Below are 12,611 nucleotides of genomic sequence, written 5' to 3'. Positions count from 1 at the left end.
GCTGCTGTCCGCAAACAGCCTCCAAACAAAGCAGGGCACTGAGGCAAGAGAAGTAAGCGCCCCAGGAGGGAATCTGCCTGCGAGGGAACCTGTGCAGCACATCCCTTGTTCCGCTCGACACTTCCCTGACTCTTAGGCAAAGCCCATCTCAGCTGGCTTGTAGGCGTGCCTCCGTGCTCAGAAGCAGCCCCGAGGAAGGCAGGACAGTGCGGGATGTCTTCTGGGCACGCAGCATGCTGCTTCCCATGCCCGGGACAAACTGCGACAGGTGCCTCGCTTGCGCTTCAATCTGCCGAGACTTGGAGCTGGCCAGCGCGCACCTTCCCGCTGTGTGTGCTGCTGTCCGCAAACAGCCTCCAAACAAAGCAGGGCACTAAGGCAGGAGAACTAAGCGCCCCAGGAGGGAATCTGCCTGCGAGGGAAGCTGTGCAGCACATCCCTTGTTCCGCTCGCCACTTCTCTGACTCTTAGGCAAAGCCCATCTCAGCTGGCTTGTAGGCGTGCCTCCGTGCTCAGAAGCAGCCCCGTGGCAGGCAGGACAGTGCGAGAAGTACTCGGGGCATGCAGCATGCTGCTTCCCATGCCCGGGACAAACTGCGAGCAGGTGCCTCGCTTGCGCTTCTATGTGCCGAGACTTGGAGCTGGCCAGCGCGCACCTTCCCGCTGTGTGTGCTGCTGTCCGCAAACAGCCTCCAAACAAAGCAGGGCACTGAGGCAAGAGAAGTAAGCGCCCCAGGAGGGAATCTGCCTGCGAGGGAAGCTGTGCAGCACATCCCTTGTTCCGCTCGACACTTCTCTGACTCTTAGGCAAAGCCCATCTCACCTGGCTTGTATGCGTGCCTCCGTGCTCAGAAGCAGCCCCGTGGTAGGCAGGACAGTGCGGGATGTCTTCTGGGCACGCAGCATGCTGCTTCCCATGCCCGGGACAAACTGCGAGCAGGTGCCTGGCTTGCGCTTCAATCTGCCGAGACTTGGAGCTGGCCAGCGCGCACCTTCCCGCTGTGTGTGCTGCTGTCCGCAAACAGCCTCCAAAAAAAGCAGGGCACTAAGGCAAGAGAACTAAGAGCCCCAGGAGGGAATCTGCCTGCGAGGGAAGCTGTGCAGCACATCCCTTGTTCCGCTCGACACTTCCCTGACTCTTAGGCAAAGCCCATCTCAGCTGGCTTGTAGGCGTGCCTCCGTGCTCAGAAGCAGCCCCGAGGAAGGCAGGACAGTGCGGGATGTCTTCTGGGCACGCAGCATGCTGCTTCCCATGCCCGGGACAAACTGCGAGCAGGTGCCTGGCTTGCGCTTCAATCTGCCGAGACTTGGAGCTGGCCAGCGCGCACCTTCCCGCTGTGTGTGCTGCTGTCCGCAAACAGCCTCCAAAAAAAGCAGGGCACTGAGGCAAGAGAAGTAAGCGCCCCAGGAGGGAATCTGCCTGCGAGGGAAGCTGTGCAGCACATCCCTTGTTCCGCTCGCCACTTCTCTGACTCTTAGGCAAAGCCCATCTCACCTGGCTTGTAGGCGTGCCTCCGTGCTCAGAAGCAGCCCCGTGGTAGGCAGGACAGTGCGAGAAGTACTCGGGGCATGCAGCATGCTGCTTCCCATGCCCGGGACAAACTGCGAGCAGGTGCCTGGCTTGCGCTTCAATCTGCCGAGACTTGGAGCTGGCCAGCGCGCACCTTCCCGCTGTGTGTGCTGCTGTCCGCAAACAGCCTCCAAAAAAAGCAGGGCACTGAGGCAAGAGAAGTAAGCGCCCCAGGAGGGAATCTGCCTGCGAGGGAACCTGTGCAGCACATCCCTTGTTCCGCTCGCCACTTCCCTCACTCTTAGGCAAAGCCCATCTCAGCTATCTTGTATGCGTGCCTCCGTGCTCAGAAGCAGCCCCGTGGCAGGCAGGACAGTGCGAGATGTCTTCTGGGCACACAGCATGCTGCTTCCCATGCCCGGGACAAACTGCGAGCAGGTGCCTGGCTTGCGCTTCTATCTGCCGAGACTTGGAGCTGGCCAGCGCGCACCTTCCCGCTGTGTGTGCTGCTGTCCGCAAACAGCCTCCAAACAAAGCAGGGCACTGAGGCAAGAGAACTAAGCGTCCCAGGAGGGAATCTGCCTGCGAGGGAAGCTGTGCAGCACATCCCTTGTTCCGCTCGCCACTTCCCTCACTCTTAGGCAAAGCCCATCTCAGCTTGCTTGTAGGCGTGCCTCCGTGCTCAGAAGCAGCCCCGTGGCAGGCAGGACAGTGCGAGATGTTTTCTGGGCACACAGCATGCTGCTTCCCATGCCCGGGACAAACTGCAATCAGGTGCCTGGCTTGCGCTTCTATCTGCCGAGACTTGGAGCTGGCCAGCGCGCACCTTCCCGCTGTGTGTGCTGCTGTCCGCAAACAGCCTCCAAACAAAGCAGGGCACTGAGGCAAGAGAAGTAAGCGCCCCAGGAGGGAATCTGCCTGCGAGGGAACCTGTGCAGCACATCCCTTGTTCCGCTCGACACTTCCCTGACTCTTAGGCAAAGCCCATCTCAGCTGGCTTGTAGGCGTGCCTCCGTGCTCAGAAGCAGCCCCGAGGAAGGCAGGACAGTGCGGGATGTCTTCTGGGCACGCAGCATGCTGCTTCCCATGCCCGGGACAAACTGCGACAGGTGCCTGGCTTGCGCTTCAATCTGCCGAGACTTGGAGCTGGCCAGCGCGCACCTTCCCGCTGTGTGTGCTGCTGTCCGCAAACAGCCTCCAAACAAAGCAGGGCACTAAGGCAGGAGAACTAAGCGCCCCAGGAGGGAATCTGCCTGCGAGGGAAGCTGTGCAGCACATCCCTTGTTCCGCTCGCCACTTCTCTGACTCTTAGGCAAAGCCCATCTCAGCTGGCTTGTAGGCGTGCCTCCGTGCTCAGAAGCAGCCCCGTGGCAGGCAGGACAGTGCGAGAAGTACTCGGGGCATGCAGCATGCTGCTTCCCATGCCCGGGACAAACTGCGAGCAGGTGCCTGGCTTGCGCTTCAATCTGCCGAGACTTGGAGCTGGCCAGCGCGCACCTTCCCGCTGTGTGTGCTGCTGTCCGCAAACAGCCTCCAAAAAAAGCAGGGCACTGAGGCAAGAGAAGTAAGCGCCCCAGGAGGGAATCTGCCTGCGAGGGAACCTGTGCAGCACATCCCTTGTTCCGCTCGCCACTTCTCTGACTCTTAGGCAAAGCCCATCTCACCTGGCTTGTAGGCGTGCCTCCGTGCTCAGAAGCAGCCCCGTGGTAGGCAGGACAGTGCGAGAAGTACTCGGGGCATGCAGCATGCTGCTTCCCATGCCCGGGACAAACTGCGAGCAGGTGCCTGGCTTGCGCTTCAATCTGCCGAGACTTGGAGCTGGCCAGCGCGCACCTTCCCGCTGTGTGTGCTGCTGTCCGCAAACAGCCTCCAAAAAAAGCAGGGCACTGAGGCAAGAGAAGTAAGCGCCCCAGGAGGGAATCTGCCTGCGAGGGAACCTGTGCAGCACATCCCTTGTTCCGCTCGCCACTTCCCTCACTCTTAGGCAAAGCCCATCTCAGCTATCTTGTATGCGTGCCTCCGTGCTCAGAAGCAGCCCCGTGGCAGGCAGGACAGTGCGAGATGTCTTCTGGGCACACAGCATGCTGCTTCCCATGCCCGGGACAAACTGCAATCAGGTGCCTGGCTTGCGCTTCTATCTGCCGAGACTTGGAGCTGGCCAGCGCGCACCTTCCCGCTGTGTGTGCTGCTGTCCGCAAACAGCCTCCAAACAAAGCAGGGCACTAAGGCAGGAGAACTAAGCGTCCCAGGAGGGAATCTGCCTGCGAGGGAAGCTGTGCAGCACATCCCTTGTTCCGCTCGCCACTTCCCTCACTCTTAGGCAAAGCCCATCTCAGCTGGCTTGTAGGCGTGCCTCCGTGCTCAGAAGCAGCCCCGTGGCAGGCAGGACAGTGCGAGATGTTTTCTGGGCACACAGCATGCTGCTTCCCATGCCCGGGACAAACTGCAATCAGGTGCCTGGCTTGCGCTTCTATCTGCCGAGACTTGGAGCTGGCCAGCGCGCACCTTCCCGCTGTGTGTGCTGCTGTCCGCAAACAGCCTCCAAACAAAGCAGGGCACTGAGGCAAGAGAAGTAAGCGCCCCAGGAGGGAATCTGCCTGCGAGGGAACCTGTGCAGCACATCCCTTGTTCCGCTCGACACTTCCCTGACTCTTAGGCAAAGCCCATCTCAGCTGGCTTGTAGGCGTGCCTCCGTGCTCAGAAGCAGCCCCGAGGAAGGCAGGACAGTGCGGGATGTCTTCTGGGCACGCAGCATGCTGCTTCCCATGCCCGGGACAGACTGCGACAGGTGCCTGGCTTGCGCTTCAATCTGCCGAGACTTGGAGCTGGCCAGCGCGCACCTTCCCGCTGTGTGTGCTGCTGTCCGCAAACAGCCTCCAAACAAAGCAGGGCACTAAGGCAGGAGAACTAAGCGCCCCAGGAGGGAATCTGCCTGCGAGGGAAGCTGTGCAGCACATCCCTTGTTCCGCTCGCCACTTCTCTGACTCTTAGGCAAAGCCCATCTCAGCTGGCTTGTAGGCGTGCCTCCGTGCTCAGAAGCAGCCCCGTGGCAGGCAGGACAGTGCGAGAAGTACTCGGGGCATGCAGCATGCTGCTTCCCATGCCCGGGACAAACTGCGAGCAGGTGCCTGGCTTGCGCTTCAATCTGCCGAGACTTGGAGCTGGCCAGCGCGCACCTTCCCGCTGTGTGTGCTGCTGTCCGCAAACAGCCTCCAAAAAAAGCAGGGCACTGAGGCAAGAGAAGTAAGCGCCCCAGGAGGGAATCTGCCTGCGAGGGAAGCTGTGCAGCACATCCCTTGTTCCGCTCGCCACTTCTCTGACTCTTAGGCAAAGCCCATCTCACCTGGCTTGTAGGCGTGCCTCCGTGCTCAGAAGCAGCCCCGTGGTAGGCAGGACAGTGCGAGAAGTACTCGGGGCATGCAGCATGCTGCTTCCCATGCCCGGGACAAACTGCGAGCAGGTGCCTGGCTTGCGCTTCAATCTGCCGAGACTTGGAGCTGGCCAGCGCGCACCTTCCCGCTGTGTGTGCTGCTGTCCGCAAACAGCCTCCAAAAAAAGCAGGGCACTGAGGCAAGAGAAGTAAGCGCCCCAGGAGGGAATCTGCCTGCGAGGGAACCTGTGCAGCACATCCCTTGTTCCGCTCGCCACTTCCCTCACTCTTAGGCAAAGCCCATCTCAGCTATCTTGTATGCGTGCCTCCGTGCTCAGAAGCAGCCCCGTGGCAGGCAGGACAGTGCGAGATGTCTTCTGGGCACACAGCATGCTGCTTCCCATGCCCGGGACAAACTGCGAGCAGGTGCCTGGCTTGCGCTTCTATCTGCCGAGACTTGGAGCTGGCCAGCGCGCACCTTCCCGCTGTGTGTGCTGCTGTCCGCAAACAGCCTCCAAACAAAGCAGGGCACTGAGGCAAGAGAACTAAGCGTCCCAGGAGGGAATCTGCCTGCGAGGGAAGCTGTGCAGCACATCCCTTGTTCCGCTCGCCACTTCCCTCACTCTTAGGCAAAGCCCATCTCAGCTTGCTTGTAGGCGTGCCTCCGTGCTCAGAAGCAGCCCCGTGGCAGGCAGGACAGTGCGAGATGTTTTCTGGGCACACAGCATGCTGCTTCCCATGCCCGGGACAAACTGCAATCAGGTGCCTGGCTTGCGCTTCTATCTGCCGAGACTTGGAGCTGGCCAGCGCGCACCTTCCCGCTGTGTGTGCTGCTGTCCGCAAACAGCCTCCAAAGAAAGCAGGGCACTGAGGCAAGAGAAGTAAGCGCCCCAGGAGGGAATCTGCCTGCGAGGGAACCTGTGCAGCACATCCCTTGTTCCGCTCGACACTTCCCTGACTCTTAGGCAAAGCCCATCTCAGCTGGCTTGTAGGCGTGCCTCCGTGCTCAGAAGCAGCCCCGAGGAAGGCAGGACAGTGCGGGATGTCTTCTGGGCACGCAGCATGCTGCTTCCCATGCCCGGGACAAACTGCGACAGGTGCCTCGCTTGCGCTTCAATCTGCCGAGACTTGGAGCTGGCCAGCGCGCACCTTCCCGCTGTGTGTGCTGCTGTCCGCAAACAGCCTCCAAACAAAGCAGGGCACTAAGGCAGGAGAACTAAGCGCCCCAGGAGGGAATCTGCCTGCGAGGGAAGCTGTGCAGCACATCCCTTGTTCCGCTCGCCACTTCTCTGACTCTTAGGCAAAGCCCATCTCAGCTGTCTTGTAGGCGTGCCTCCGTGCTCAGAAGCAGCCCCGTGGCAGGCAGGACAGTGCGAGAAGTACTCGGGGCATGCAGCATGCTGCTTCCCATGCCCGGGACAAACTGCGAGCAGGTGCCTGGCTTGCGCTTCAATCTGCCGAGACTTGGAGCTGGCCAGCGCGCACCTTCCCGCTGTGTGTGCTGCTGTCCGCAAACAGCCTCCAAAAAAAGCAGGGCACTGAGGCAAGAGAAGTAAGCGCCCCAGGAGGGAATCTGCCTGCGAGGGAAGCTGTGCAGCACATCCCTTGTTCCGCTCGCCACTTCTCTGACTCTTAGGCAAAGCCCATCTCACCTGGCTTGTAGGCGTGCCTCCGTGCTCAGAAGCAGCCCCGTGGTAGGCAGGACAGTGCGAGAAGTACTCGGGGCATGCAGCATGCTGCTTCCCATGCCCGGGACAAACTGCGAGCAGGTGCCTGGCTTGCGCTTCAATCTGCCGAGACTTGGAGCTGGCCAGCGCGCACCTTCCCGCTGTGTGTGCTGCTGTCCGCAAACAGCCTCCAAACAAAGCAGGGCACTGAGGCAAGAGAAGTAAGCGCCCCAGGAGGGAATCTGCCTGCGAGGGAACCTGTGCAGCACATCCCTTGTTCCGCTCGCCACTTCCCTCACTCTTAGGCAAAGCCCATCTCAGCTATCTTGTATGCGTGCCTCCGTGCTCAGAAGCAGCCCCGTGGCAGGCAGGACAGTGCGAGATGTCTTCTGGGCACACAGCATGCTGCTTCCCATGCCCGGGACAAACTGCAATCAGGTGCCTGGCTTGCGCTTCTATCGGCCGAGACTTGGAGCTGGCCAGCGCGCACCTTCCCGCTGTGTGTGCTGCTGTCCGCAAACAGCCTCCAAACAAAGCAGGGCACTAAGGCAGGAGAACTAAGCGTCCCAGGAGGGAATCTGCCTGCGAGGGAAGCTGTGCAGCACATCCCTTGTTCCGCTCGCCACTTCCCTCACTCTTAGGCAAAGCCCATCTCAGCTGGCTTGTAGGCGTGCCTCCGTGCTCAGAAGCAGCCCCGTGGCAGGCAGGACAGTGCGAGATGTTTTCTGGGCACACAGCATGCTGCTTCCCATGCCCGGGACAAACTGCAATCAGGTGCCTGGCTTGCGCTTCTATCTGCCGAGACTTGGAGCTGGCCAGCGCGCACCTTCCCGCTGTGTGTGCTGCTGTCCGCAAACAGCCTCCAAACAAAGCAGGGCACTGAGGCAAGAGAAGTAAGCGCCCCAGGAGGGAATCTGCCTGCGAGGGAACCTGTGCAGCACATCCCTTGTTCCGCTCGACACTTCCCTGACTCTTAGGCAAAGCCCATCTCAGCTGGCTTGTAGGCGTGCCTCCGTGCTCAGAAGCAGCCCCGAGGAAGGCAGGACAGTGCGGGATGTCTTCTGGGCACGCAGCATGCTGCTTCCCATGCCCGGGACAGACTGCGACAGGTGCCTGGCTTGCGCTTCAATCTGCCGAGACTTGGAGCTGGCCAGCGCGCACCTTCCCGCTGTGTGTGCTGCTGTCCGCAAACAGCCTCCAAACAAAGCAGGGCACTAAGGCAGGAGAACTAAGCGCCCCAGGAGGGAATCTGCCTGCGAGGGAAGCTGTGCAGCACATCCCTTGTTCCGCTCGCCACTTCTCTGACTCTTAGGCAAAGCCCATCTCAGCTGGCTTGTAGGCGTGCCTCCGTGCTCAGAAGCAGCCCCGTGGCAGGCAGGACAGTGCGAGAAGTACTCGGGGCATGCAGCATGCTGCTTCCCATGCCCGGGACAAACTGCGAGCAGGTGCCTGGCTTGCGCTTCAATCTGCCGAGACTTGGAGCTGGCCAGCGCGCACCTTCCCGCTGTGTGTGCTGCTGTCCGCAAACAGCCTCCAAAAAAAGCAGGGCACTGAGGCAAGAGAAGTAAGCGCCCCAGGAGGGAATCTGCCTGCGAGGGAAGCTGTGCAGCACATCCCTTGTTCCGCTCGCCACTTCTCTGACTCTTAGGCAAAGCCCATCTCACCTGGCTTGTAGGCGTGCCTCCGTGCTCAGAAGCAGCCCCGTGGTAGGCAGGACAGTGCGAGAAGTACTCGGGGCATGCAGCATGCTGCTTCCCATGCCCGGGACAAACTGCGAGCAGGTGCCTGGCTTGCGCTTCAATCTGCCGAGACTTGGAGCTGGCCAGCGCGCACCTTCCCGCTGTGTGTGCTGCTGTCCGCAAACAGCCTCCAAAAAAAGCAGGGCACTGAGGCAAGAGAAGTAAGCGCCCCAGGAGGGAATCTGCCTGCGAGGGAACCTGTGCAGCACATCCCTTGTTCCGCTCGCCACTTCCCTCACTCTTAGGCAAAGCCCATCTCAGCTATCTTGTATGCGTGCCTCCGTGCTCAGAAGCAGCCCCGTGGCAGGCAGGACAGTGCGAGATGTCTTCTGGGCACACAGCATGCTGCTTCCCATGCCCGGGACAAACTGCGAGCAGGTGCCTGGCTTGCGCTTCTATCTGCCGAGACTTGGAGCTGGCCAGCGCGCACCTTCCCGCTGTGTGTGCTGCTGTCCGCAAACAGCCTCCAAACAAAGCAGGGCACTGAGGCAAGAGAACTAAGCGTCCCAGGAGGGAATCTGCCTGCGAGGGAAGCTGTGCAGCACATCCCTTGTTCCGCTCGCCACTTCCCTCACTCTTAGGCAAAGCCCATCTCAGCTTGCTTGTAGGCGTGCCTCCGTGCTCAGAAGCAGCCCCGTGGCAGGCAGGACAGTGCGAGATGTTTTCTGGGCACACAGCATGCTGCTTCCCATGCCCGGGACAAACTGCAATCAGGTGCCTGGCTTGCGCTTCTATGTGCCGAGACTTGGAGCTGGCCAGCGCGCACCTTCCCGCTGTGTGTGCTGCTGTCCGCAAACAGCCTCCAAACAAAGCAGGGCACTGAGGCAAGAGAAGTAAGCGCCCCAGGAGGGAATCTGCCTGCGAGGGAACCTGTGCAGCACATCCCTTGTTCCGCTCGACACTTCCCTGACTCTTAGGCAAAGCCCATCTCAGCTGGCTTGTAGGCGTGCCTCCGTGCTCAGAAGCAGCCCCGAGGAAGGCAGGACAGTGCGGGATGTCTTCTGGGCACGCAGCATGCTGCTTCCCATGCCCGGGACAAACTGCGACAGGTGCCTCGCTTGCGCTTCAATCTGCCGAGACTTGGAGCTGGCCAGCGCGCACCTTCCCGCTGTGTGTGCTGCTGTCCGCAAACAGCCTCCAAACAAAGCAGGGCACTAAGGCAGGAGAACTAAGCGCCCCAGGAGGGAATCTGCCTGCGAGGGAAGCTGTGCAGCACATCCCTTGTTCCGCTCGCCACTTCTCTGACTCTTAGGCAAAGCCCATCTCAGCTGGCTTGTAGGCGTGCCTCCGTGCTCAGAAGCAGCCCCGTGGCAGGCAGGACAGTGCGAGAAGTACTCGGGGCATGCAGCATGCTGCTTCCCATGCCCGGGACAAACTGCGAGCAGGTGCCTGGCTTGCGCTTCAATCTGCCGAGACTTGGAGCTGGCCAGCGCGCACCTTCCCGCTGTGTGTGCTGCTGTCCGCAAACAGCCTCCAAAAAAAGCAGGGCACTGAGGCAAGAGAAGTAAGCGCCCCAGGAGGGAATCTGCCTGCGAGGGAACCTGTGCAGCACATCCCTTGTTCCGCTCGCCACTTCCCTCACTCTTAGGCAAAGCCCATCTCAGCTATCTTGTATGCGTGCCTCCGTGCTCAGAAGCAGCCCCGTGGCAGGCAGGACAGTGCGAGATGTCTTCTGGGCACACAGCATGCTGCTTCCCATGCCCGGGACAAACTGCAATCAGGTGCCTGGCTTGCGCTTCTATGTGCCGAGACTTGGAGCTGGCCAGCGCGCACCTTCCCGCTGTGTGTGCTGCTGTCCGCAAACAGCCTCCAAACAAAGCAGGGCACTAAGGCAGGAGAACTAAGCGCCCCAGGAGGGAATCTGCCTGCGAGGGAAGCTGTGCAGCACATCCCTTGTTCCGCTCGCCACTTCTCTGACTCTTAGGCAAAGCCCATCTCAGCTGGCTTGTAGGCGTGCCTCCGTGCTCAGAAGCAGCCCCGTGGCAGGCAGGACAGTGCGAGAAGTACTCGGGGCATGCAGCATGCTGCTTCCCATGCCCGGGACAAACTGCGAGCAGGTGCCTGGCTTGCGCTTTAATCTGCCGAGACTTGGAGCTGGCCAGCGCGCACCTTCCCGCTATGTGTGCTGCTGTCCGCAAACAGCCTCCAAACAAAGCAGGGCACTGAGGCAAGAGAACTAAGCGTCCCAGGAGGGAATCTGCCTGCGAGGGAAGCTGTGCAGCACATCCCTTGTTCCGCTCGCCACTTCCCTCACTCTTAGGCAAAGCCCATCTCAGCTGGCTTGTAGGCGTGCCTCCGTGCTCAGAAGCAGCCCCGTGGCAGGCAGGACAGTGCGAGATGTTTTCTGGGCACACAGCATGCTGCTTCCCATGCCCGGGACAAACTGCAATCAGGTGCCTGGCTTGCGCTTCTATCTGCCGAGACTTGGAGCTGGCCAGCGCGCACCTTCCCGCTGTGTGTGCTGCTGTCCGCAAACAGCCTCCAAACAAAGCAGGGCACTGAGGCAAGAGAAGTAAGCGCCCCAGGAGGGAATCTGCCTGCGAGGGAACCTGTGCAGCACATCCCTTGTTCCGCTCGACACTTCCCTGACTCTTAGGCAAAGCCCATCTCAGCTGGCTTGTAGGCGTGCCTCCGTGCTCAGAAGCAGCCCCGAGGAAGGCAGGACAGTGCGGGATGTCTTCTGGGCACGCAGCATGCTGCTTCCCATGCCCGGGACAGACTGCGACAGGTGCCTGGCTTGCGCTTCAATCTGCCGAGACTTGGAGCTGGCCAGCGCGCACCTTCCCGCTGTGTGTGCTGCTGTCCGCAAACAGCCTCCAAACAAAGCAGGGCACTAAGGCAGGAGAACTAAGCGCCCCAGGAGGGAATCTGCCTGCGAGGGAAGCTGTGCAGCACATCCCTTGTTCCGCTCGCCACTTCTCTGACTCTTAGGCAAAGCCCATCTCAGCTGGCTTGTAGGCGTGCCTCCGTGCTCAGAAGCAGCCCCGTGGCAGGCAGGACAGTGCGAGAAGTACTCGGGGCATGCAGCATGCTGCTTCCCATGCCCGGGACAAACTGCGAGCAGGTGCCTGGCTTGCGCTTCAATCTGCCGAGACTTGGAGCTGGCCAGCGCGCACCTTCCCGCTGTGTGTGCTGCTGTCCGCAAACAGCCTCCAAAAAAAGCAGGGCACTGAGGCAAGAGAAGTAAGCGCCCCAGGAGGGAATCTGCCTGCGAGGGAAGCTGTGCAGCACATCCCTTGTTCCGCTCGCCACTTCTCTGACTCTTAGGCAAAGCCCATCTCACCTGGCTTGTAGGCGTGCCTCCGTGCTCAGAAGCAGCCCCGTGGTAGGCAGGACAGTGCGAGAAGTACTCGGGGCATGCAGCATGCTGCTTCCCATGCCCGGGACAAACTGCGAGCAGGTGCCTGGCTTGCGCTTCAATCTGCCGAGACTTGGAGCTGGCCAGCGCGCACCTTCCCGCTGTGTGTGCTGCTGTCCGCAAACAGCCTCCAAAAAAAGCAGGGCACTGAGGCAAGAGAAGTAAGCGCCCCAGGAGGGAATCTGCCTGCGAGGGAACCTGTGCAGCACATCCCTTGTTCCGCTCGCCACTTCCCTCACTCTTAGGCAAAGCCCATCTCAGCTATCTTGTATGCGTGCCTCCGTGCTCAGAAGCAGCCCCGTGGCAGGCAGGACAGTGCGAGATGTCTTCTGGGCACACAGCATGCTGCTTCCCATGCCCGGGACAAACTGCGAGCAGGTGCCTGGCTTGCGCTTCTATCTGCCGAGACTTGGAGCTGGCCAGCGCGCACCTTCCCGCTGTGTGTGCTGCTGTCCGCAAACAGCCTCCAAACAAAGCAGGGCACTGAGGCAAGAGAACTAAGCGTCCCAGGAGGGAATCTGCCTGCGAGGGAACCTGTGCAGCACATCCCTTGTTCCGCTCGCCACTTCCCTCACTCTTAGGCAAAGCCCATCTCAGCTTGCTTGTAGGCGTGCCTCCGTGCTCAGAAGCAGCCCCGTGGCAGGCAGGACAGTGCGAGATGTTTTCTGGGCACACAGCATGCTGCTTCCCATGCCCGGGACAAACTGCAATCAGGTGCCTGGCTTGCGCTTCTATGTGCCGAGACTTGGAGCTGGCCAGCGCGCACCTTCCCGCTGTGTGTGCTGCTGTCCGCAAACAGCCTCCAAACAAAGCAGGGCACTGAGGCAAGAGAAGTAAGCGCCCCAGGAGGGAATCTGCCTGCGAGGGAACCTGTGCAGCACATCCCTTGTTCCGCTCGACACTTCCCTGACTCTTAGGCAAAGCCCATCTCAGCTGGCTTGTAGGCGTGCCTCCGTGCTCAGAAGCA

Source organism: Rhea pennata, chromosome 15 (assembly GCF_028389875.1).
Source record: "Rhea pennata isolate bPtePen1 chromosome 15, bPtePen1.pri, whole genome shotgun sequence".
NCBI classification, from domain to species: Eukaryota; Metazoa; Chordata; class Aves; order Rheiformes; family Rheidae; genus Rhea; species Rhea pennata.
Note: the sequence above shows the minus strand (reverse complement) of the source record.